The following is a 25,407-nucleotide window of genomic DNA, read 5'->3' on the forward strand; positions in this document are numbered from 1 at the left end:
CTGAGGCTCCCCGCTGTGTGCATTTGGGCCAATTAGCCCCTGCTCTGTTCAGTTTGCTCATCTGCAAAGTGGAGATGCTAATGGTCCCTGCCCTCGGCAGGTGACCGAGCCCTGAGGTGACAGGCAGCCCCGGGCAGGACGGTGCCTGGATGACACCTGCTGTCAGCAGAAGGGCCTTACAGTCCGCTGGCACCGCCGCCCGCGGCTGTCTCCGCCCGCTCGCTGTGTGCTGATGCACGGCCGGTCTCCAGCACCCTGGCCGGCGGCGCCCGTGCTGCTGCGGACACCGGAGGCTCAGGCCCTCGCGCTGGGCTCCGAGCAACAGGTTCTGGACATGGACCCACCGGATTGGACAGCCTGCGCCTTTGGGGCTTCGAGAGTTGTCACTGCGTGTCCTCCCTCGTGTCGCTCCCGTTCTCCACCCGGCGGCAGAGCTAAGTGTGCCTGTCTCCCCTCTCCCGCCCCGTGGCCCCGACACCGCCAGTCCCTCAGACCCGGGCAGCCCTGCCCCGCAGGGAGGCTCCTTCCCCTTAGGCACTTCGCACGTTTCCCGCTCAGAGCTCCGTGGAGCCGCCTTTCGCTTGAAAAGCCTTCCTGGCCCGCCTTTCCCGGCAGCTCGGCTCCTGGGAGGAGGGGTTTGCCTGGCCGCCCTCCCCAGGGCGAGGTCTCTGGGTGTCGGGTGGGACGCCCCTGCCCAGCGTGGGCCCTTTCTCACCCCAGTGGATCTTCCTGGCTGGTCCCAGGAGGGAAATCGCTGTCCCATTTCACAGACACCAAAACCGAGGCCCAGAAAGGCTGCACCGCAGCCCAGTTGGGGCCTGGGGCCAGAGGGCAGGCTCCTCGGAGGTCAGTTTCCCTGAAAGCTCACTGTGGCTGGAGGGAGAGGCTGGGCTCACTCCTGCAGCGCCCTGGCCCCCCCCCCCCCCCCCCCCCGCCTCAGCCCCAGCCCCAAACCCAGCCCCAGCCCCAACCCTGCCCCCCAGCCAGCCCCAGCCCCAGCCCCAGCCCCAAACCCAGCCTCCTCCCTGGCTGCCGAGTGTCCCTCCTGAGACGGGATGTGCTGGTGAGTTGCTGCCACGCTCTGGCTGGGTCCTGTGAGGCCTGGGGGGCCTGGTGTCCTCGGCCTCCTCCCCTGGCTCCTGCCTGCTGCCGGATGTTTCCGCGGTAAATTCGGAAGCCTGTGGTGACACCGGGTGCCTTCACTTCTCAGGGAGGGGCATGGTGTTTCGCTGAGAATCGGCACTCGGAAATAATAGTGAACACGCCGCTCCCGGTGCCCTGGTGCCGGGTGTGCTCGGCCTTCCCGCACCCCTTTGCTTCTCAGGCCGTCCCGTGGCGGGAGCAGAGCCTGAGCGAGGAGGTCACCGGACAGGCGGGTGCCACACTGCATCTGCACTCCGACCAGAGCCCCGTGCACGGGCCTCAGGGGTGCAGAGCCCTGGGGCTTCCCTGGAGGCGGCAGAGCGTCTGGCGATGTCTTGCTCGGGAGCCGTCTCTGGCTTGGAGCGGGCGTTGGGCACGCGTCAGGCAGGTCTGGTCTTACAGGGGCAGGTCCCCTCTGCTTGCTGAGTGGCGGGGGCCAGCAGCTTCGCTCGCTGAGTCTCACTCCCCTGCTCTGTGGAATGGGCCGTCCGCCCTGTGCGAACCAGGATCCTGTGAGGACCAATTCAGAATCTAGATGGCAGAGGCCTCCAGAGCCCATCACCTCACATGTGGAGACACTGAGGCAGAACTGATGCCCAGACCGCGTGACTTGCAGCCCTCCATCCCTGTGCCTAGACGTGGGTCTGGTCCCAGCTGCTCTGCGCTTCCCCCACAGGATGAGGCTAGAAGGATAGACCTTTGCTGGAGCGCCTGCCGTGTGCTGGGAGGCTCTTGCAGGGCAAAGATTTCGGCCAAGGTCTTGCTAAAGCTTTCAGGGTGGGGGTCACGACCCCTTTATCTATTACTTAGACCAGTGATGGGCAACCTTTTGAGCTTGGTGTGTCAAACTGCCAAAAAACTGAGCATAACTCGGGTAGTGTGTCACTTTGAGGCAAAAACATTATTTCGCAAATGTTTCATCCTCAGGAGCAGCAAATGTTTCATCTTCGGCATGTGGCTGCCTCAGCGGCCGCGTGACATCAGAAATGGCTATGCGTGTCAGTGCTGACACGCGTGTCATAGGTTCGCCATCACTGACTTAGACAGAGATGGGGCTCGGTCTCCCCATCGGCCCCCAGTCCCGGCCCCCCATCCCCGTGGCTGACTTTTGAGCTCCTGTGAATGTGGAGGTGGGCACATCTGGCTGCCCAGGACCTGCCTACACATACCGTGTGATGCCCAGGACCTGCCCACACATACCGTGTGATGCCCAGGACCTGCCCACAAATACCGTGTGATGCCCAGGACCTGCCCACACATACCGTGTGATGCCCAGGACGTGTGGCCGCAGCTTGGCTGCTGGGGAGGGGACGAACGGAACTGCTAGTCGCTTGCTCATGCGCTTATTTATTTAACGTTGGATCCAAAGCGGCCTGAATAGGAGTCTCCGGAGAGAGCAGGGACACAGGGTGGTGGAGCAGAAACGGCTCCCAGAGAGGGGCCCTGGCCTCTGGCCCCGCAGGAGGCTGCTGTGGCACCAGTGTTCCCAGGAGAGTGTCCTGCCAGAGACACTGGAGAGCCCGTCAGAGCCACCCTGGGCCTGAGCCAGGGCAGAGGGGTCTCTTGCCACCTGCCTCCTGAGGCCGCCCAGCCCTCCCGGACAGACAGGGCGGAAGAGTTGAAGGGCATGACACCTGAGTCCTTGCAGCCCTCTGCTGCCCCCGGGCCGACTGGCTCCCGGACCACTCTCCCGCCCGGCCCTGCTCCTGAGCTCCAGGCACTGGTCCCAGCCCACCCCTTCCTTCCTGTTCAGAGCCTGTCCCCAGTCCAGGCTCCACCTTCCACTACAGGGTCCCAGGCTCTCAGCCTGCAGTGTGGCCTCCTCTTGCTCCCACCACAGCTCCCCCGTCCCGGCACCTGTGCCCCTGCCATGCCTCTCCCTTTCCTGTGGGTGGATGACTCCCCCTGCCTGGGCACTGGGCTCCCACCCTCTGGCCTACCCAGTGCATCCCTGTGCAAGGCCCCCTCTCTGCAGGACACTTCTCCTCACCCTCACCCCTTTCTCCCCAGGGTCATTAAGGGCTCACCTGGGCGGCACTTCTCCAAGCACGGGACACCCCAGGGAACAGAACAAAACCCCACCAACACCCATTCATGATAAAACTCTCGGTAAACAGGGATACAGGGGCTTTCCAAGTTGATAAAGAATGTCTACGAGAGTCCTGCAGCCGACATCACATTACTGGTGAGAAACGCAAAGCCTGCCCACAAAGACCAGAAACGAGGCGAGGCTGTTTCACACCACGCCCTCAGCGTCAGCCTGGAAGTCCTAGCTGACACAGTGAGACGAGAAAAGGAAATAAAAAGTGTACACATTGAGGGGAAGACATAAAGCCATCTTTGTTTATAGATGATATAACTGTCTATGTAGAACATCTGAAAGAATTAACAAAAAGAAAAAAATACCCCTGGAACAAATAGCGATTATAGCAAGGTTGCAGGATACAAGGTGAATGTAAAAACGTCAATTGCTTTCCTATATACCAGCAATGAACAGGTGGCATTTAAAGATAAAAATACCATTTACATTAGCCCCCTCCAAAATGAAACACTTAGCCATCTAACAAAATATGTACAAGATCTACATGAGGACAACTACAAAAGTTTGATGAAGGTCTTGGTCGGAGGTGGCTCAACTGGTTGGAGCATTGTCCCATACGCCAAAAAGGCTTGGGTTTGATTCTCTGGTTGGGAGCATCCAGGAGGCAATCTATTGATGTTTCTCTCTCACATAGATGTTTCTCTCTCCTTATCTCTCTCTCTCCCTCTCTCTCTTTCTCTCTCTCTCTCTCTCCCCTTCCTCTCATTGTTTTATTTTTAAAAATATTTTAAAATTGATTTTTAGAGAGGGAGAACAGAGAGGGAGAGAGAAAAAAGGAACATCCATCCTACAGCAAAACATTGATTGTTGCCTCTTGCATGTCCCCTACTGGGATCAAGCCTGGGCATGTGCCCCAACCAGGAATCGAACCAGCAACCCGTCAGTGTGTGGGATAATGCCCAACCAACTAAGCCACACCAGCTAAGGCTCCCTTCCTCTCTCTCTAAAATCAATAAACATATTCTCAGGTGAGGATTTAAAAGAAAAGAAAACCCCACAAGAGTCTGATAAAGAAAATAAAAGAATTAGTTAAATGGAGGGATATTCCATGTTCATGGATAGGGAGATAATATTGTCAAGATGTCTATAGATTCAATCCAATCCACCAAATCCCAGTGAGTTATGTTGTAGATATTGTCTGATTCTAAAGTTAATAGAGAAGCAAGAGATCCAGAACAGCCACCACAGTATTGAAGGCGATGAACCAGTTGGAATACTGATAGTACCCGACTTTAAGAGTCACTGTAAAACTGCAGCAATCAAGACCGCGTGGCATTGGTGAAAGAACAAATAAATCAATAGAACAGAATGGAGAGCATAGAAACAGAACCACGCAGTTAGTGGATCTTCGACAGAGGAACAAAGGCAGCACAGTGAAGCAGAGGCAGGCTTGGAAAGAAACGGTGCTGGACACCTGTACATCAACAGCAGAAAAGGAATCAGACACAGTTCTGACCCGTCACGAAACTGCCTCCAGGGATTACAGACCTCAATGTAAAATGCAAAACTATAAAACTCACAACGAGAATGGAGTTAATCTAGATGACCTTGAGTATAGTCATGAGTTTTTAGATAGAACAGCAAAGACACAATTCATGAAAGAAATGATTGATAAGCTGGACTTCATTAAAATAAAAAATGCTCTTCGAAAGACATTGTCAGGAGAATGAGAAGCCACAGACTGGAAGACAATATTTGCAAAAGACACCTTTGATAAAGGGGCTGTTATCCAAAATACACAAAGCACTCTTACAGCTCCACAATAAGAAACAACCTGATTATAAAAATGGGCCGAAGAGCTGAACAAATATCTCAGCAAAGAAGATACACAGGTGGCAAGTCAGCCTCTGAGGAGATGCTGCACATCGTGTACCCTCAGGTGAGTAACGCAGATTAGAACAAGACCCAGCACTCACCTGTCCGAATGGCCCGATCGCCCAGTGCAGTGCGGGATGTGAACCACAGGATCCTCTCACACTTGGCTGACCAGAATGCAAACGGGTGCAGCCACTTTGGAAGACAGTTGGGTGGTTTCTTACAAAACTAAACACACTCTTCCCATCCGGCAAGTCCACTCCTTTGTGTTTACCCAAGGAAGTTAAAAGCTATGCCCACACAAAAACCTGTACGAGGATGTTTATAGCAGTTTTATTTATATTTGAAAGCAACCGAGATGAGTGAGCAACTACTACATCCAGACAATGGAATGTTACTCAGCACTGCAAACCTGAGGACACAGGAGGGACCTTCGCTGCAGATCCCTGAGGGAAGCAGCCAGTGGAAGGCTGTTCCTGTGCGAGTCCAACCAGAGGCCGAGGGGAGACGGCCACGCTGTGGGAGCGAGGTCAGTGGCTGCCGGGGCGGGATGAACAGGTAGAGCACAGAGGGCTGGGAAACTGCTCTGTGATACTGTCCCGGTGATTACAAGGATTCATTTATCCAAACCCATAGAAGATACACCAGGAGCAAACCCTAAGGTGAACTGTGGACTTTGGGTGATGATGATGTGTCCATGTGGGTTCCTAGGTTGTAACACATGAGAACACGAGTGAGTGATGTCGATAATGGGGGAGTCTGTGCTTGTGGAGTGGGGAGGGCACGTGGGACATTGTTACCAGACACCAGGGGTTCCCCCTTGGCTCTATGAGAAAGGAGACCTGCTGTCCCTAGGCGGTTTCATTGACTCACAGCCACTCCAGGAGGCGGGTTCACACCCACGCTCTGCCTGTGGGGCGGGAGGCTCAGCCATGGCTCACTGCACTGTTTGGCCAATTGCACGTTGATGTCTTCTTTGCAGTTGGTTACACTCATCAGGTTGGGTTCCTGTCAAGCTTCGGTTCACAGCTGGTCTGCAAACTACTGCATGTTAACATTCAGCAAGAATAGCGTTTAGTGAGAATGGCCCAGACCTCGAGGCCCTAGTCTATCTAACAGTCCCCCTGAGACTTTACATCCTCACTCTTGTGGGAATGGGACAAGGGTCACACTTCTGTAACTGCTTCCGCTGAACTTGAAGTATGTCTTTGAGTTAGAGGAGTGAGATTCTCTGGCTGCCTGACTTCTGGGAGTCTTGGGGTCCCCTAGGTTCTGGGGCTCCTGAGAACAGGAGTGCGCAGAGAGCACGACTCTGACAGGAGCCACGAGCCCTAAGAGGGGAGGCAGAAGCAGGGAAAAATCAAGGCGACCGAGACCCTGCCCTCAGAACGCTCCCTGGTGGGGCCTCTGAGCCAGGCGGCCAGAGTGACGGCCTCCTGAGGACCGCGATGCCAGCCGGGGCAGAAGGAGGAGCTGTCCTATCTGAGCCTCTTCCCATGTGACCAGGACACCAGCCCTGGTTTCTGCTCAGGACTCAGCGGGCTTCTCGGTCTTTCGCGCTCCAGGCCTTTGGAGGACAGCGGGGTCTGGGCAGGCAGTGGCTCTGCAGAAAGGGGGGCCGTGGACGAAGCACAGCAGTCCGGGGGCGGGGGTACCAGCTGGGACAGTGCTGCACAGTAGCCAGCCAGTGTCCCGAGGTTCCTCAGGCACAGTGACGCCTCCGTGTAGCGAGCAGAGAGCTGCACCTCGTATGGCACGTCGGCCTCGGGGAGGGCAGCTCGGGAGGCGGTCCTGACCCGGCCCTTCGCATCTGCTCTCCTGGGACAGCGCCCCACGGAGAAGGCCTGTGACGGCAGGAGCACCCCCGGAGCACAAGCTGCGTGTGTGTGAGCGTGTGAGCGTGTGTGAGTATGTGAGTGTGTGTGTGTGAGTGTGTGTGTGTGTGAGCGTGTGAGCATGTGTGAGTATGTGAGCGTGAGTGTGTGAGTGTGTGTGTGAGCGTGTGAGCATGTGTGAGTATGTGAGTGTGTGTGTGTGAGTGTGTGTGTGTGTGAGTGTGTGAGCATGTGTGAGTATGTGAGTGTGAGTGTGTGAGTGAGCATGTGAGCATGTGTGAGTATGTGAGTGTGTGTGTGTGAGCGTGTGAGCATGTGTGAGTGTGTGTGAGTGCGTGTGAGTGAGCATGTGAGCATGTGTGAGTATGTGAGTGTGTGTGTGAGCGTGTGAGCATGTGTGAGTATGTGAGTGTGTGTATGAGTGTGTGTGTGAGTGTGTGTGTGAGCGTGTGAGCATGTGTGAGTATGTGAGTGTGAGAGTGTGTATGTGTGAGCGTGTGAGCATGTGTGAGTATGTGAGTGTGAGAGTGTGTGTGTGTGTGAGCGTGTGAGCATGTGAGTGTGTGTGTGAGTGTGTGTGTGAGTGTTAGTGCGAGTGTGCAAGTGTGCAAGGGTGTGTGTGAACACGCGTACACTTACACATAGGAGGAGGGTGAGGCCAAACAGGGGAGGCCACGCTGTCCAGGCCCCCGGCACTGGCCCTCTGTGACAGACGCCCTGCTGGACACCAGCCCAGCTAGCCCGCGGCCCACGGCAGCTCAGACCCTGCAGCCCTTCGGAAAGCCGGGGCGCGGAGGAAGCACCACTCACACGTCCCCTCTTTGTCCCCACCCACTGCCCCGTGGGCACTGGGACGAGGCTTGCGCTGAGCAGGTCCCCGAGTCTCTACCACCCACAGGCTCCCTCCTCCACCGATGCTCCCCCACCCCTTGTTCCCAGATTGGAAACATGGGGGGCTCCAGACTGCCCGTGAGGACAGGACATGGCTAGGGCGCAGGTTGTGACGGAACAGGAGGGGAGGGGGAGGGGAGTCAGCGATGCCCGAGGGCTGCTCACCGGTGTGCCTGGTTTCACAGCGGCCCCCCTGCCACCGCCCAGACCCCCCAGAGGAAGGGCCCGGGGTGTGGCCTCCTCGCCCTGCCTCCCTGCAGCTCCCACCTCCGTGCAGCGTGCAGCGTCTGCTCCTGCACCCCCACGGCGGCCTCTGCCGTGACAAAGCCCTGGATGCTCACCTGCTGTTTCCATTGCAGGGCACATGCCTGGAGCCCTTTCCTCTGCCGTCAGCAGACTCCCAAAGCCACAGGCCTGTGCCCAGGCCGTATGGGGCCATTCCCCAAGGAGAGACACAGCTTAGAAGCATGTCATCCTGCCTGTGGGTCCAGACAGCAAGCTCGCTCACCTGCCCTGCCCTCCAACCCCCAGCCACCCCACGGCTTTGGAGGAGCAGCCAGGCTAACAGAGTCTCTGGACTTGCCTGGGCTCTGACACAGGGAAGGCACCTGCACCTGCCCAGGTCAGGGACCTCACACCCATCACTGCAGATACACACTCTTCCATATGAATGAGCAGGGAGCTGGTCAGTCACTTTTTAACATCTCCCAGGACAGCTAGACATAGGTGTTTCAATAGTAATGAATTGTCCTTGTTCAAGTTTACTTTGTAGTCACTGCAAGTGCCAGATTCCCTGACTATACACTGTTGTGGAGCGAATGCGAGTGAATGACCACTGGAGTCCAGACCAAATTAAAATTTAGGGACCCTTTATTAGCCAGCCGGCGACTGCTCTGCCTTTCTCCACACAGGGAGTCCAGAGAGCAGCAGCGACACTTTGTGCAGGACCGTTTTTAGCACATTTACCACATCTTGTTTTTGCAGAGCAAGCAATTTAAGACAAAACAGTTTTTCTTAAGTAATGTCAGGGTCATGTTATTGATGACCATGTTATTTACAGGGTCATCCTGTTCTTCAGAAAGCTGACAGTGTCTTATCTCGCAAGGCTATTTTGTGAGGTGCATCTGGGATTCAAGGCTAAGTTGACTAGGAGGAAGCATGCTCCAAAATTTCTACTCTAACAACACTCCCTGTGCACGCAGACACGGGGCACTCTGACGGGTATCATGGGGGAGGGAGAGGGCTGTCCCCGCCTTGGCTCGTCAGCCTCGTAAGAAAGATTTCCGATAAGTGGCAGACAGACAGACAGACAATAGCATTGTTAAAAATACATTGGCGTGTGGCACAAGTGGGCTCGTCTGAGCGCCGGCCCGGTGGGGCCCAAGGGCTTTGTGCCCTCCCACAGGTCTCGGGCTCCCCTGCCCGGCACCCTGGGTAGAGACTGGGTGTCAGTCCCCTTGTGCTGGGTGTGGCTTTTCTGGGATGTTTGTGCGTACACGTGGTCACGTGGTCATCTTGTCTGGCAAGTCCTGAGATGGTTGACTTCTTTGTCTAGTGGGTGAGATAAAACGTTCTCTCTTTCCTTCTTCACCCCGCCCTTGTTCCAGGGTGATTTACACTGTGTCCCCTGTTAGGGAGGAGAGGTATTGACAGTCCTTTGCCCTCAAGTGTCCTTGCTTGGAGAAGATAAGGTCTTGCAATTCACGAGCTGGCTGCAAGCTGCCCAAACTGTTTGGCCTTGTTTAATTTTCTTGCCTCAGTTTCTCTATTCCACTTGCTTATGGGCCTGTCTCTAAGGTGTTTAACAAACTTTCCATCAGACTAAAAGCAATCCAGTTCCCCGTGTCCTTTCCATCTTCCTCCCACACCATGTGGCTGGGAAGCCCACCCTTTTGGCTTCTGTTACTCAAAACACAGCCATGTGCTTGATTCTACCTGCTTCATTTTGCAAGTCCAATGAAGGTGATCAAACTGCATTTTAATTTTATTTCATTTTAAATGTGTTTTTATTGATTTCAGAGAGGAAGGGAAGAGGGAGAGGGAGAGAGAGAGAAACATCAATGATGAGAGAATCATTAATCAGCTGCCTCCTGCGTGCCCCCCACTGGAGATCGAGCCTGCAGCCCAGGCATGTGCCCTGACCGGGAATTGAACCATGACCTCCTGGTTCCTAGGTCGACGGTCAACCACTGAACCACACCAGCTGGGTCAGACTGAATTTTTAAATCATAGCGGACTTTTCTCTCTTTTTCTGGCACCAATTCAATCAGAGGGCCTTTGTTTTATTTGGTTTTCAATACTCCTGGGATATTTGGCCTCAGTGAACTCTCTGAGCTCACACCTGCTCACAGAGCCCTCTCGATGGTGGGGAGACTTTGAGGAGATGAGACTTGCAGAGGAAGGGAAGCGCGGAGTCCTGTTCAGACGGCTCATAGATAAGTCCAGTCATTCTTCCCACAAAGCCCCAAGCACAGAGCTTTACACCATTAGCAGAACTGAAGAGTCCCTAGCCAAACCTCTGCCCGGGGGAGTCCTTGGGGCAGGCCCGGTGTGCAGGACCTGCTCGGGGAACTGGATCTTGTCACAGACGGCTGTTCCTTCGCCGTGTCTGCTGCGCTGGGCCCTCCAGGCAGGAACCCGGATGCCCGGAGGCTGGGGTGGAGGCTGCTTGGTGTGGTCACAGCTGTGACAGAGGGAAGCCCAGAGGCTGCAGGTGGCTGAGGGAGGCCCCAGCAGAGCCTGGGGACGGAAGGGCACCCTGGAGGACAGCCAGGAGCTGGGTACCTTTGTGGGGCAGGGCTGGGGGCACAGCGGAGGGCAGTGCTGCCAGGGCTGGGCCATGAGAAAGTGCCAATTCATTTTCTTCCAGAAACACTTCCCAGGCTCTGCTGGGGCCACAGAGAAGGTGGCGCCTGAGGATCCTTGGAGCTGTCAGGCTTGGGCTCTGACTGAGCCCCCCGTGCGGGCGCTGGGATCCCCGGGCCGCTTCCTGCTGAGCTCTAGCGTCTGCACAGAAATGCTAATGGTGCTCATGACAGTGGTGGTGTTTCTGTCCGTGGGTATAGTTCTAAGCAATCTATGAAGCCACTGATCCTCACAAGAATCACAGCTCAGCACCCATGTACAGATGGGAAACGGGCTCAGAGTGCTGACCTGCGCAGCATCGCGCCACGTCTGAGCAGTAGACCTGTGATTGAAGCGGCTGGTGCGCGGGCAGGCAGTGTGGATTGGCTTGGAGAGAGGGCAGGGGGTTCTGATTCAGAGTGAGTGGGGTTGCTCCCTGCCCTGCCTGGTCCTGGGCCCCGGACACCCCACGGGCTACATTTCTGCTGGTTCTAGGTCCTGCCAGGCCTGACAGGGTTGCTCTGGGTCCTCAGCTCTGAGTTGGGCTGGTGTGAGGGCTGGTCAACTCTCAGTGCTTGTTGAGCTGGAGGTGAGCGCTGTGCACACCTGGGCTTGCTTTGTCTCTACAACCCTCAGCTCACAGGTCAGGAAGCTGAGGCTCAGCGAGGGCCGGCTGGGCGCCTGCGGTGTAGACCAGGTGTCACAGAACGAGAGTTTGCGCTCAGAGCAGCTGCAGCCAAGCCCGTGCAGCCTGTACTCAGGCAAGCGGGCCGCCGCGGGCTTTGCCAACGCCATGGACACCAGTCACAGCCGCCACGCGGGTGATGGCAGCCGCAGACCCTGTCCGGCACCAAGTCCTCCCACGCCCAGCCTGTGCTTGGAGGGGTGTTCAGCGCCCATCCTACAGACGAGGACACTGAGGCCTCAAGGATGGGGTTCTAGCGGGCCGTGTCTGAGAAGAAGCTGGAGTGATTGGATGCCCTGGGGGCAGGGGGGGTCCCCAGAATACCCAGCCCAGCCCCTTGTCGATGTGACTGGGCCCCATCCGGCTGGGCGAGGCCCTTCTCTGTGGCTTGAGGGCCCTTCACGCTGTCTCTGTGCAGACAGCTGGGTCCGTGGAGCCTGCACCTGGGCCTCCATTCAGCACTGAAGCATGGAAGAGGTGGGGTGAGGGGGCCCACGTGCCGTGTCTGCAGGTAACGGGGGGGGGGGGCGGGTAGAGGGGTCTCATGGCCTGAGCTGCTCCCTGGACATGTCGTGAGTCACCCAGGCCCTGGGGGAGCGCTCTGTCGGTCAGGCCATCTGTCTGGCTGCACTTCCTGGCTGCGTAACCCTGGGCCGGGCACTGGCTTCTCTGAGCCGCAGGTTCCGGTCTGTGGGCGGGGCCGGGGGGCTGCCTCCGAGCTGCTTCGGGACTCAGCCAGGAGGCCGCGTGCTGGCAGTGAAGGGTCGCGTGCTGGCAGTGAAGGGTCCGTCTGCGCAGCCTCAGGCCCCACCTCCGCCTCTTCCCGGCTGCTGGCTTGGGGAAGTCACTGCACCTTCTGAGCCTCAGTTTCCTCATCTGGCAAATGGGAATAATAGCAACTCTTTCCTACGAACTTTCTCAGGACACAGTGAGGCGGTCAAGGTGAAGCCCTCCTGACGAGGGGCAGACGGCCTCCAGGCTCTCCGCACGGACTCTGCCTGGAAGGCCGGAGCCACGGGGCGTGCCGTGGGGTCAGCTCTGGCCGCCGGGGGCAGCGGGCACAGCGCTCTCATCCTCGCGCACCGATGAATATAAGTAACACGCGCGTTTTCCAGTGAGATGAAGGGAGTGTCTGTGGTCTGGCCCTCCCGGCAGAGGCAGAAGGCTGATGAGCCGGCCGTGGGGTCGGGGAGATGGAAGCTCGTGAATAAATCATCCCGAGATCTGGGCTAATGGACTAGCCAGGGGGCAGCATGTGCAATGAGTGCGTTATTGTCCAGGGAAGGTGACCGGATTTACCGGGAGCCTGGTGTCCAGGGTGCCTTTTTCTGGGGCTCACTGAGTCTGGGGATAGGCCCTCCTCAAATCCTGCAGAGGGAGGGAGATGGGGTTGGGGGGATGTGGGGGACACCCCATCCCTGCTTGCTGTCCTCCGAGGTGGATCCTACACTGGGGCCACTCAGCCAGTCAGGCCTGCGCCCCAGCTCCCAGGGCCCTCAGCTCGAACAAGAATGGCAGGGCTGGTGCGGGGGCGGGGGCAGCGTGAGCAGAGCCAGGGCCCGAGCCTGCCCCACCCTGCCCTCTGGCACCTTTTCTTTCTCAGCCTTGGTGGGCTCTAGGGTTTGAACCAAAGCCGACCCAGCCTAGCCAGCTCCTGCCAAGGCAGCCAGACCATCTCCACTGCCAGGTTGGGTGAGGGATTATGGTACATGCACATAGCCTGGACACATGTGTATGCATGTGTAAGCTATATACACACAGCTTGGACATGCACATACATCTGTGCAAAAGCAGACTCACAGAGACCTGGCCCCGAGTGTCCGGCACCAGGACTAAGGCAGGTGCAGACCTGTCCTGTGAGGACACGGGCTCAGCCCAGGTGCACACGCACATGCCACGTGTGTTTCTACGGGAGCACACACTGGCACTGGCTGCACATGCAGACACACACCCACACACCACACATGTGTGATGCCAGCTGCCAGGTGGCCATTTCGCCCCGAACCTCACCTCTGCACTGCAGCTCCGCCAGCTGCTACCCACGCCCCTGCCTTCAGTGGCCACTGGGCCACTGTGCCCTCCCAGCACCGGGCTGCGTCACTCTGAGGGGGCAGCGAGGTGCGCAGGTGTGGGCACCAGTGGGCGGGGGCTCAGTGCCCACCGTGGAGAGGCCCTCCACGGCACACCAGGCCTGGCTGTCACCGTCCCCTGCTCAGTCCCCTGGGGTCGCCTTCCAAACGACCTGCTCCCAAATCGCTGACTCCCAGGTGTGCTTCTGGGGAAATGCACGTGGGGCAGGCGCACACCCCCTGGCCTCTGAGCAGAGCAGGAGTCACACCCCGCGGCGTGTTCCTGAAAGGACGGTGACACGTGAGCACCTACTGGGTGCTGGACCTGAATCTGGTCACCTTGCTCTGCTACCTCCATTCATTCCCAGCAGCACCAGGGAGGCAGCGTGATTAAACCCATTTAACCAGCGTGGATCAAGGCTTGGAATAGCAACACAACTGTGTGCCTCAGAGTGGAGGCAGGGCGAGCTGGAGCACATGGAGGCGGGACCAGGCCTGGGAGGAACCCATGCCTGCCCCCCCCTCACCTCCCTGCACAGGGGGAACCCATGGCCCCCTCACCTCCCTGCACAGGAGGAACCCATGGCCCCCTCACCTCCCTGCACAGGGGAACCCATGCCTGCCCCCCCTCACCTCCCTGCACAGGGGAACCCATGGCCCCCCTCACCTCCCCGCACAGGGGAACCCATGGCCCCCTCACCTCCCCCCACAGGAGGAACCCATGGCCCCCTCACCTCCCCGCACAGGGGAACCCATGGCCCCCTAACCTCCCCCCACAGGAGGAACCCATGGCCCCCTCACCTCCCCCACAGGAGGAACCCATGGCCCCCTCACCTCCCTGCACAGGGGAACCCATGGCCCCCTCACCTCCCCGCACAGGGGGAACCCATGGCCCCCTCACCTCCCTGCACAGGGGAACCCATGGCCCCCTCACCTCCCCGCACAGGGGAACCCATGGCCCCCTCACCTCCCCCCACAGGAGGAACCCATGGCCCCCTCACCTCCCCGCACAGGGGAACCCATGGCCCCCTCACCTCCCTGCACAGGAGGAACCCATGGCCCCCCTCACCTCCCCCCACAGGAGGAACCCATGGCCCCCTCACCTCCCCGCACAGGGGGAACCCATGGCCCCCTCACCTCCCCGCACAGGGGAACCCATGCCCCCCTCACCTCCCCCACAGGAGGAACCCATGGCCCCCCTCACCTCCCCGCACAGGAGGAACCCATGCCCCCCTCACCTCCCCCACAGGAGGAACCCATGGCCCCCTCACCTCCCCGCACAGGAGGAACCCATGCCCCCCTCACCTCCCCCACAGGAGGAACCCATGGCCCCCTCACCTCCCCGCACAGGAGGAACCCATGGCCCCCTCACCTCCCCCACAGGAGGAACCCATGGCCCCCCTCACCTCCCCGCACAGGGGGAACCCATGGCCCCCTCACCTCCCCCACAGGAGGAACCCATGGCCCCCTCATCTCCCCCACAGGAGGAACCCATGGCCCCCTCACCTCCCCCACAGGGGGAACCCATGGCCCCCCTCACCTCCCCGCACAGGAGGAACCCATGGCCCCCTCACCTCCCTGCACAGGAGGCAGCCTCTCATGGGGTTGTTGGTGCTAAATAAACACTTCAGGCTGAGAAGGTTTTCCAGGGACTTTCAGCAGCGACCCCAACTGCCGGGCAGAGACCTGCTGCTCAGACCCCTTGGTCCAGATCAGTGCCCCCAACTTACCTTGTTCTCCTGGGTACAGGCACAGAGAGGTCCTGTGGCTCAAGGTCACACAGCACAGCCCCTGCAGCCGCATCTTCTTCTCATTTTCTTCTGAAATGTCCGTCTCCCTCCTGTCTGTCCTGAGCACGAAGGGGAGGGGCCTCCCGCCTGTTCAGACTGCCTTACCCAGGGCCTGGCGTGGACGTGGTGCTGTGGAATGAATGAATGAATGAATGAATGAACGAACGAATGAACGAACAAATCAGTGAGAGGGCCCAGGTGATCCCCCATTGCACGGGTGAGGCCCAGCCTCCATCTGCTCTGCTGTGGGTGCTTTCAATGTCTGTCTGCTCAGCATGACATCTTTGAATGCGTGAGAGAAGCTGCCTAGGACCGCAAAGGGAACCAGAAACGTGAAATACTCTCCACAGCATTTCAAACGTGTGATGCAGCGATGAGCGTGCTGCTGCCCACTAACGCCTTCGACAGTGGGACCAGCAGAGGCCCGGCCGCTGTCCTGTCAGGCTGTGGGCTCTGCATTGTGCAGAGGCGGGCTCCCGGGTCTCCCCAGCAGCTCTCAGAGCCTGGGCTCTGTCCTGGGCCCCAGGATTGCTGAGCTGTTGGGGATCCAGAGCCCCACCCTGCCCTGTACCACCCGCCAAACACCCCCACACCCCCAGGCTTTGCCTCCAGGATCCTTGGGCAGCCCTCACGGTGCCTGGGCCAGCACAGGCCACTCCGCTCTGCCTGTGCCTCTGTTTCCTGGCTGTGGGGGGGTGGGTGGAGGGGGGGGTGGGAGGGGGGGTGGGGAAGCTGCCCCCAGGCCACCACCTGGCTCTTCCGGATGAAGCACCCAGGCAGGTGTTCTGTGTCCCGCAGCCGGTCCAGTCAGGGTGGTAGGGCGACGTTCCCACAGTTGCCTCACGCTGACCCCTCCCCACAGGCCTTTCCAACCCCGAGGCACTGGGTACATGCCACCCTACCATCCCGAGGCGTGGCCGGGGGCCCCTCCAACCTGTCCTGCCCCCTGGGCTCCCCAGGACTCCAGGGCCTCTGAGATGATGCGGGCGCCCACCCCTGCTGTGCGCAGTGACTAAGGGAACGAGGTCCCCAGCCACAGCCTTTTCCCGGCACAAGCGGAACGGGACCCAGAGGCGCCTCTTGTCAGACAGGCGTCGGCCCAGGCAGCACGAGGCCCCACGGCAGGTTGAGCCTGAAGCGGCCGGGCCGGATCGCAGCCAGGCCTCGGGGCTCTCCGATCAGAGGGGCAGGATCCTGGGGGCTTCAGACCCGGGCCCTGCCCCGGGGGGCCCTGCCCGCAGGGGAGACTTGGAGGGATAGGTGATTGCTCCCCAGAATGACCTGGTCTAGGACCGAGGTGAGCACAGGGTGGGGCTTGGGGGGGGGTTGAAGGAGCGTGGGAACCTGAGGGGAGACGAGGAAGAGGGCGCTGGGCAGGGGCAGGCGTCTGGCAAAGCAGGAAGGGGCGGCGTCTCTTCTGCGCGCGGTTCCTGGGGGCGGCGGGCTCCGTCCTTGGGGCTGGCGCTGCTCCCTCGCCTGCTCGCCCCGCTGGGCGGGCGCCCTCCGCTCCACCGTTGCTTTCTTCAGCTTCTCGATCACAGCAGCCTCGCAGCCTCGGGGCCTTCGCCCCTGCTGTTCCAGAGACACTTCCCACGTTCCCTCAGGAAGGCTCCTGCCTCCAGGACAGTGCCCACCCGCCCCCAGAATCCCTTGGGTTCTTCCCTCCTCAACATGCTTTCTGTCCGTCTGGCCCCGTCGAAGGTGGGCCCGCCGCCGCCGTGTCCCCGCGCGGCAGAGGCCGGTGGCATCGCTGAGCGCGTGCTGAGTGTGGCTGCTGAGCAGGTGGCAGCCTTGGTCGTTCTCCCGGGAGCCCTGGGGGAGCGGCGGGCCCCTCTACTTCCTCGCTTCCCGATGGCAGAACTCAGCCTCCTGCCCAAGCAGGTGGGCCCAGGGCCCTCAGAGGCCTGTCGGCTCTCCCAGTGGATTTCCTGGCCCCAGATGAAGCCACATTTACAAAATGAGGAGGAAAGGAACAGGGAACTTGAACCAAGGGTCCCTGTGGACCCTCAGCAGAGCTTCTGGGTCGCTGGGGCACAGAGGCTGGGGCTCAGGCCTGGTGCTGCCTGACCTTGGCCTGGACGGGCCTCCCAGTGGCCCAACCCATTATAAAGACACTAGAGGCCCAGTGCATGAATTCGTGCACCAGTGGGGTCCCTCAGCCTGGCCTGCAGCATCGGGCTGAGACCCACTCTCTGATAGCCCCCAAGGGGTCCCGGATTGTGAGAATGTGCAGGCCAGGTCGAGGGACCCCACTGGTGCATGATTGGGGCCAGGGCGGGACCACAGGAGGGCTCCAGGGCATTTCCAGCCAGTCTCGCTCAGTTCCAATTGGCCGGACCCCAGCAATAAGCTAACCTACTGGTCAGAGCGTCTGCCCCTTGGTGGTCAGTGCACGTCATAGCGAGCAGTTGAGTGACCTTAGCATATCATTAGCATATTACGCTTTGATGGTTGAATTGCTGACCAGAGACCAATTAGCATATTAGCCTAATTAGCATATTAGGCTTTTATTATATAGAACACAGCCCAAAGGGGGGGGGGGGCCTTTCCTATCGGGGACAAGGCAGGCCTGGCGGAGGAAGGAGGCAGATGGAGCGTGGAGGGACCAGAGGCGGGACACCTCAGCAGGGAGGCCCTCGGGAGTGGCTCACAGACTGGAGGCCTTGGGCACACCATCCATCTCTGTGCCTGATTTCCTCCTCTGTCCAAGGTGTTTAGCCCCCTACCCCCCAATCCCAGGATAATCTCTGATGCAGTGCCAGGTACTCACTGGAGCCAAGCACTGGTTCTAGGGGCCCAAGAAACATGTTGTGGGGACTAGGCAAGGAGTACTGGGGAACCAAGGAAATCCTGGAAGGCTTCATAGAGGAGGCATCCTTCATGCTTGAAGGATGCATGGAGTTCTGGAAGGCAGAACAAGGCGTTTCCGGTGAGGGACTCGCTTATACCAAGGCTCTAAAGCAGGCGTCCTCACACTACGGCCCGCGGGCCACATGTGGGTGCTTTTGCCGTTTTGTTTTTTTACTTCAAAATAAGATATGTGCAGTGTGCACAGGAATTTGTTCATAGTTTTTTTTAAACTATAGTCCGGCCCGCCAACGGTCTGAGGGACAGTGAACTGGCCCCTGTTTAAAAAGTTTGAGGACCCCTGCTCCAAAGTGTGGATGTTCCTGAGACATCACTGCCTGAGGGTCACATGACCCTCAGTGGGGAGCCCAGCCCTAGCCCGGTGTGCCCTTTTCTCTCACTGGTTTGTAAGAACCCTTTGTCTATTGAGTGCATCACTCTTTTTATAACACATCAAACAGAACATTGAGACCTTTTATTTTGTTTATGGTGGGTTTTGATAAACAACATCATACATATTTTTATGTTGGCAACTTTTCTAGCCTGTTTACTCATGGTCTTCTTTGGTTAGGATGTTTCTTGTTCCTTAGTCTCAGGTGTTTGCTCTCCCAGGCACATGCTGGTGCTCAGGACGTGTCTGAGCCTCACGTCAGGGTGCAGCTGCCTCTGCTCACTGGGTTCCTCCTCGGGAGTCCTCTGTCCACCTGCTCAGCCCTTCCTGTTGGAGGGAGGGTCAGCTGAGGCCTCCAGGGCCTGACCTCTCCCCAGCATAAGCCAGACTCAGAGATGAGATGATGCGAGGAGGTGGGGGCCAGGAGGTTCCCAACTGGTCAGCTTCCTGTATTAATTGCTGCAACTCCATTAGCACCCTCTGAGATATGTACCGTGATTGAGCCCATTTTACAGGTAAGAAAACTGGTGCTCAGAGAGACTCTGTGACCTGCCCAATGTCACACAAGGAAGAGGCAGAGACCAGGTGGGACCTCCAGCCATATTGCCCCAGAGCGCACACGCTCAGACCTTCCCTGGGATCAAGCTCAAGCTCATTAACACGCTTCCAGGGCCTTCCCCCGTCTGTAAGCCTGGCCCCAGGGCCTGCGCACACATAGTACGCCTCCTCCTTCTGTTACCCCTGTGGCCAGGGTGCCCCCTCTGTTTCTCTACCCCACCTCGCCCCCTAGTCCCTTTAAGTCCTGAAACATTGGGCTTGGAAGGGCCATCCCTTCGTTGGCAAATGGGAACAGGAAGGCCCAGAGGCGGGGAGACGCTGTAACAGCCACTCCACGGAGAGCACCCAGCGCCTGCGTCCTCTGCTGCTCCCAGAGGCCTGGGGCCAGGGACACCCAGTCTCCCCTGCCCCGCCCTCAGAGTAGGATGTTCTCAAGATAAAAATACTCCCGGAAACATTCCCTGGGGCCTGGCCCGACCTGCTGTCTGCCCTTGGGGCCAGACCTGGCTTCCCCTCAGGGCGCAGGGTAGATGTCCACCCTCCTGGCCACGTGGCCAGGCACTGGGTTCGTATATCCAGCCTCGCTCCCCAGACCCCAGACGGTGCAGGGCCCAGGGGTCGTGGGCGCTGTGGTTGCGTGGCCAGCACCAGCCCAGGCACAGGAGCAACCGGCGAGGCGGCCGCTGAGCAGGTGGACTTCACGGCTCTGGCTCAGCTGCTGCCGTGGCGTTTGGAAGGCATCGCTGGGGCTGGCCGGGAGGTCAGGCATGTGCCTCCAATCCCGTTGGGAATCCTGTTTCTGCTCGGAGCTGCCTGTGCCAGTGTCAGAGCTGGAAACCGCTCTCAGCGGGCGGGGAGGCCCTGGCACTCACTCTAGGTCTGCTGCGTGGCACCCCCGGGGACGGCCTCGGTTTCCCTCCTGACAGGCTCCCGAGGTGTGGGGTCTCTCCATTCTGCAGATGAGGAGGCGGGGCACAGGGGAGGCCTACAGGAGCCGGGGGCAGGGAGGGGGAGAAGGGGGGCAGGGCTTGGATTTGGGACAAGGGCTCTCTGGCCCCTTGGGCCCCGCCCTCCAAGGAAGGTTGGTGTCGTGAGGCTGTGATGACAGCTGCCTGTCCCAGAGCCACGCTGTGCCAGCCCCTGTGCCCAGGGCACCCCCTCCCCCCCATCGCAGTGAACGGCACGGGCACATCCCCTAGCCAGTGGTCGGCAAACTCATTAGTCAACAGAGCCAAATATCAACAGTACAACGATTGAAATTTCTTCTGAGAGCCAAATTTTTTAAACCTAAACTTCTTCTAACGCCACTTCTTCAAAATAGACTCGCCCAGGCCGTGGTATTTTGTGGAAGAGCCACACTCAAGGGGCCAAAGAGCCGCATGTGGCTCGCGAGCCGCAGTTTGCTGACCACGGCCCTAGGAGGCCGGTCCTCAGCCCATTTTGTGGTGGAGGAGGCTGGGCCCCGGAAGGGGAAGCACCTGTCCCTGTCCCCGGGGGTGTCGCCCAGCCTTGCTGACAGGTTGGCACTGGCAAGGAGGCACGGGGGCTCCAGGGCCCACCCAGGCCCTGCCCTCACTGCTGGGATGCCAAGGGCCAGTCTGGTCCGTTGTGGCTCCGGCTGCCCTTCTGTTGTGTGCAAGCCCTGCCCCACACCCAGACCACCCTGTCCAGGACTGTGGCCATGACCCAGAGGTGCCAGGGGCTGAGTGCACACACGCAGGGGAGGGGAGCACCGGGCAGGGTGTCCAGAGGCCTGTATTCTCATCTCAACTGCCACTCATTCATTTACTTTGTGATTTGGGGCCAGTCACTTCCCTGCGCCTGTTTCACGGTGAGAACTGACCTGACGGACGGGTTTGTGTGTCTGGAAACGTGAGGAAACGGGGTCGGGTATGGGTTTGAGAGGCAGGTAACCAATCGGAAGTGGGGAGAGGCAGGCTGTCCATACCTCCACCCTCGTCCCTTCTCCCGGACCTGGACAGACAATCCTGCGCAGAGTTCAGGCACTCACTCTGGATCCGCAGTGTGGCAGCCACTGGGCAGGGCCTCGGTTTACCTCCTTGACAGGCTCCCCAGGTGGGTGGGGTCTCTCCATTCTGCAGACGAGGAGGCTGAGGCACAGGGACAGGCCCCCAGTGAGCCATGGCGGGCGGGGGGGCAGGTCTTGAATTTGGGACAAGGACTCCCTGGTCCCTGGCCCCACCTCTTTCTCTCCCATTACCCTGTGAGGGACACTTCCTCTGCTCAGAGTCCCCGCTCCAGGCGACCTGGAAGTGGCGCCCTCTCAGCCTCAGTTTCTCCCTCTGCTCAGTAGGGAGACTCACCTATCCCGCAGGGCGGGGCCACGAAGACTGGAATAACTGAAGCCAGGAGCTGAGCTCCCAGGGTGGGGCAAAGTGTGGGCCCACTTGGGGGGCGGTAAGGTTAGAGGCCTGGACACAAGTCCATGCTGTGGGGAGTCCCAGTGATGGGTGGTGGTCAGGGATGGAGCCTCAATTTCCCCCTTCGTTTTGAGAGTGAAAGACCTAAGAAAGGCACTGCAGGGCCCAGGGCAGCTGCTCGGGGAATGAAGGGTGGGGAAGCAGGCGTGAAAGTCTGGAGAGTGAAGAGGGGCATACAAGCCATCTCCATGCAGAGTAACAGAGGCCCAGAGAGGCGAGTGACCCCAAGGCCACAGCTTGTGAGGGGCAGAGCTGGAACTTGGACCCTTCTCTGGTTACCCACTGCTGTTGCCTCTCCAAGAGGCTTACAATGTGGGGGTGACTCACCAGCAGTTGCCTTAATCCAGTCAAGGAAACCAGTGTGACCGTGGACTACAGACACCCTTCGGTGTGAGAGTGGGGCTCTGGGCTCAGTGCTGGCAGGTGGGGGAGGTGAGAAGGGCATCCAAAGTCAGCTTGGCTCTGGGAATTCACAGAGTCTCTTCCCAACACACAGAAGACTGACAGATGGGAAAACCAAGGCTTGGGGATTGCAGAAGCCACTCAGAATGTGTGCATGCTCAAGGCAAATCTCTGACAAGTTTCTGGTATGCAACCATCTGTAGAGTCATATATCCACTCACCCATTTAGCTATTTATCTCACCCAACCACCTCATTCATCCATCCATTCATTCACCTAAAAATATATTTACCTACGCACCTATTCATATCTGCCTACTCACCCACCATTATCAACTTACCTATCTATCCACCAACCCACTGACTCATTTATCCATTCACACACTCACATACCCATCCATAATTTATCCATCCATTTACGCATTCATCCATCTACCCATCCATTCACTTATCCATCCATTCACTTATCCATCCGCACCTGCCCATCCATAATCCATCCATCCATTATCTACCCATCCATTTATAATTTATCTATCCATTATCCATCCATCTTCATCCATCATACAGCCATCCATTCATCCATCCATCCTCCCATTCATTTACCTATCCACATACCCACATAGCCATCCATAATTCATCCATCTATAATCACCCATCCATCTATTCATCCATCCATCCATTGATCCATCCATCTATCTATTCATCCAACTATTCATCCACCCACCCTCTCATTTATCCATTTATACACTTAGCGATCCATCATCCATCCACTCATCACCCATCCATCTACCCAATCATCATCCATCCATCTATTCATCCATCTGTCCATTCATCCGTCCATCCATCAATACATGCATAATCCATGCATCCCTCCATCCATCCATTGATAAGTTAGCCCTGTGATTGGCTTTGGGAAGACCCTTTAGGTGGTGGCTAGGAGCGCAGGCTAGGGACCTGAGTTCCTCTGTGCCTTAGGAGTGTGACTACATTACTTACCTCTCAGGTATGGGAACAGCAATAGTTTCAACCTTGTGGGGTCGTTGTGAGGAGGACATGAATTGATGTCTGCAAAGCACCTCGCACAGTGTTTGGATGCCATAGACACTCAGCAGTTATCCGCTGCCGTTGTCTTGGGACTATTCTGTCCTGCTCTTCTCTGGTTCTGAACGTTTGCTATGGACGCGTGGCACCAGGAGGTTGACCTGCTGCGAAGGTGTGGGGCACCAGAGGCATGGGAGGCCCCCTCGTCCTCCCAGGGGCCCTGGGGAAAGCAAGCAGGAATGTGGGTGCATGTGGAAATTCCTGACTTCTGAGCCTCTCTGAGAAGAGTAGCACCATCTACAGCAGTGGTTCTCAACCTTCCTAATGCTGCGACCCTTTAATACAGCTCCTCCTGTTGTGGTGACCCCCAACCATAAAATTATTTTCGTTGCTACTTCATAACTGTAATCTTGCTACTGTTATGAACCGTAATGTAAATATCTGTGTTTTCCGATGGTCTTAGGTGACCCTGCTAGCGGTTCTCAACCTGTGGGTCGCGACCATTGGAAAACACAGATATTTACATTACAATTCATAGCAGTAGCAAAATTACAGTTATGAAGTAGCAACGAAAATAATTTTATGGTTGGGGGTCACCACAACGTGAGGAGCTGTATTAAAGGGTCGCAGCAGTTGAGAAGGGGTAGGAAGGTTGAGAACCACTGATCTACAGTAACTTGGCTTTGCTTTGTTACCTTTAGGGTCTTCTAGCCACTGACTCATCTCTGGCTGATGCTGGGGAAATGGCAGCTGCTGCTAATGCAGTCTTGGAGATAGCACACGCCCACTCAGTACTGTTACTTAGAAGATAGAATCAAGAGGTAAGATTAAGGTCACGGATGTGCACCTGTCCATCTAGTCTTCCAGCCCAACACTCATCTGTGCACCCACCCACCCACTCATTTATCTATCCATCTCCCTCATCCCTCCATGCACCTGCTCAGCCTCTCATTCCTCCAGTACCCATCCACTAGTTCCACATGTCCTCCCCTCCATCTGCCATCTAACCACCTACCCCGCCCATCCAGCCATCTTTCTATCCATGTGTTCACCCTTCTCGCAACTATTCATCCCTCACTATCCCCCAGACACTCATCAACTTGCCCAACCACCCATGTATCCTTTCATCCATTGACCCATCCACCTATTTCTCCACTCACTGATCTATCCACCCAACCCATCCAATAATTTTCCACCCACCTAACTCCTCCATCTCTCTGGTTACCACTCACCCGTCCATCCACACATCTGTCAGTCCCATTTATCCATCCATATGCTCGGCCACCTGTCTGTACATGCATCCGTCTCCTCATTCATTGATCCATCCACCTTCTCATCTGTTTCTCCATTCAGCTGCTTATCCCCTCATTCCTTTGTCTAGTCAGTGAGAATTTCTTGGATTCTCTCTCTGTGCCTGGCCTGCATCAGCCCCGCTGGGCCTCTGAGGTTGGCCAGAGATGGGACCTTCTGACCCTAACAGGAGAACCAGGGCCGGAGCACTCAGAGGGCTTCATGGAAATAGCAGCTTTCAGCCGGGCACTGGTGGAGGGGAAGATTTTAAACCTTCCCTGTAGCTGTGGTTTGGGGGTTCGATCACATGGGGCGGAGGGTGACCACAAGGAAATCCATCAGGAGCCTGTTGCTGTGTCCTGGCAGGAGTGGCCTGGGCAGGAGGGTGGCCGTGGGCCAGGAGACGGTGGGTGGCTTTGGGAATTCAGGAGGTAAAATACAGAGGACCAGCTGGGCGAGGGAGTAGATCTGGGGACTGAAGGAGAGGGAGGAGGCAGGCTTCTGTCTGGGGCGATTGGAGAAGGGGTCAGGGTGCCAACGGACCCCCCATGTGGAGTGGGAGGAGGAGGGGAAAGGTGAGGTGAAGAGAGGAGGAGGGTGAAGAAGAGGTGAGGAGGAGGTGAGGAGGGGAAGAGAAGCGGGAGAGGAAAGGGAGGCGGAGGTTTGGAAGAGGAGAGGAGCCGTGTTGGCCATTGGTGCTGTGGGACATCCCGGAGGGCACGCCGCCCGAATGAAGCCTGCGAGGAGAACCCAGGGACCAGGCTCCGTGCCAGTGGTTTAGTGGCCGGGGACCCTAAGAGCACTAGAGGGGAGTGAGGAATGAGACCGGGAAGGGCAGGAGTCACTGTGGGGTGTATTTTCGACAAAGTCATGGTTGGGGCAGCGGGAGCTCAGCCTGGCTGAGGAGCCTGTGAGGACGTGGCGCAGGCCCTGCAGAGTGTGCGTCGGGCAGGGAGCTGCCCGCCAGTTGATGGAAGGCTGCCCTGGGCATTCACTCCTGCCGGCCAAGAGCTGTTGGGCAGAAAGACTGGTGGAGGTTGGCTGTTGGGTAGTGGTCCTGGAATGGTGAGGCCCGGGGAGTGGGTGGAGCCCTGGCCACCCCTACACTCAGCACAGGCAGCACAGCGTTGCTCCTTCTCTCCTCGGGCCTCCCAAGGCCTTGGCACAGGAAGCCGGCACTGTGCCCACCTGAATGTTTGCAGGACACGGGTGTGCACGGTGGCAAAAGCAGAGGGGCAGGCATTTGGCTGCAAATGTGATTCTGTG

General features: G+C 58.0%; 1 protein-coding gene across 2 annotated transcripts in view; it reads left to right on the forward strand.

The window, feature by feature from the left end:
* Nucleotides 1-25,407, forward strand: part of KCNJ12 (potassium inwardly rectifying channel subfamily J member 12) — a 37,409-nt gene that overhangs the window by 6,272 nt on the left and 5,730 nt on the right. The window contains exon 2 of one of the 2 annotated variants that reach the window (XM_079798157.1): nucleotides 23,553-23,672. The exons of the other annotated variant lie outside the window; for it this stretch is intronic. The gene's annotated coding sequence lies outside the window, so the exon portion shown is untranslated. The remainder of the gene's footprint in view (nucleotides 1-23,552; nucleotides 23,673-25,407) is intronic. 2 annotated transcript variants of the gene reach the window in all.

Source organism: Cnephaeus nilssonii, assembly GCF_951640355.1.
Source record: "Cnephaeus nilssonii genome assembly, chromosome: 19".
Taxonomy (NCBI): domain Eukaryota; kingdom Metazoa; phylum Chordata; class Mammalia; order Chiroptera; family Vespertilionidae; genus Cnephaeus; species Cnephaeus nilssonii.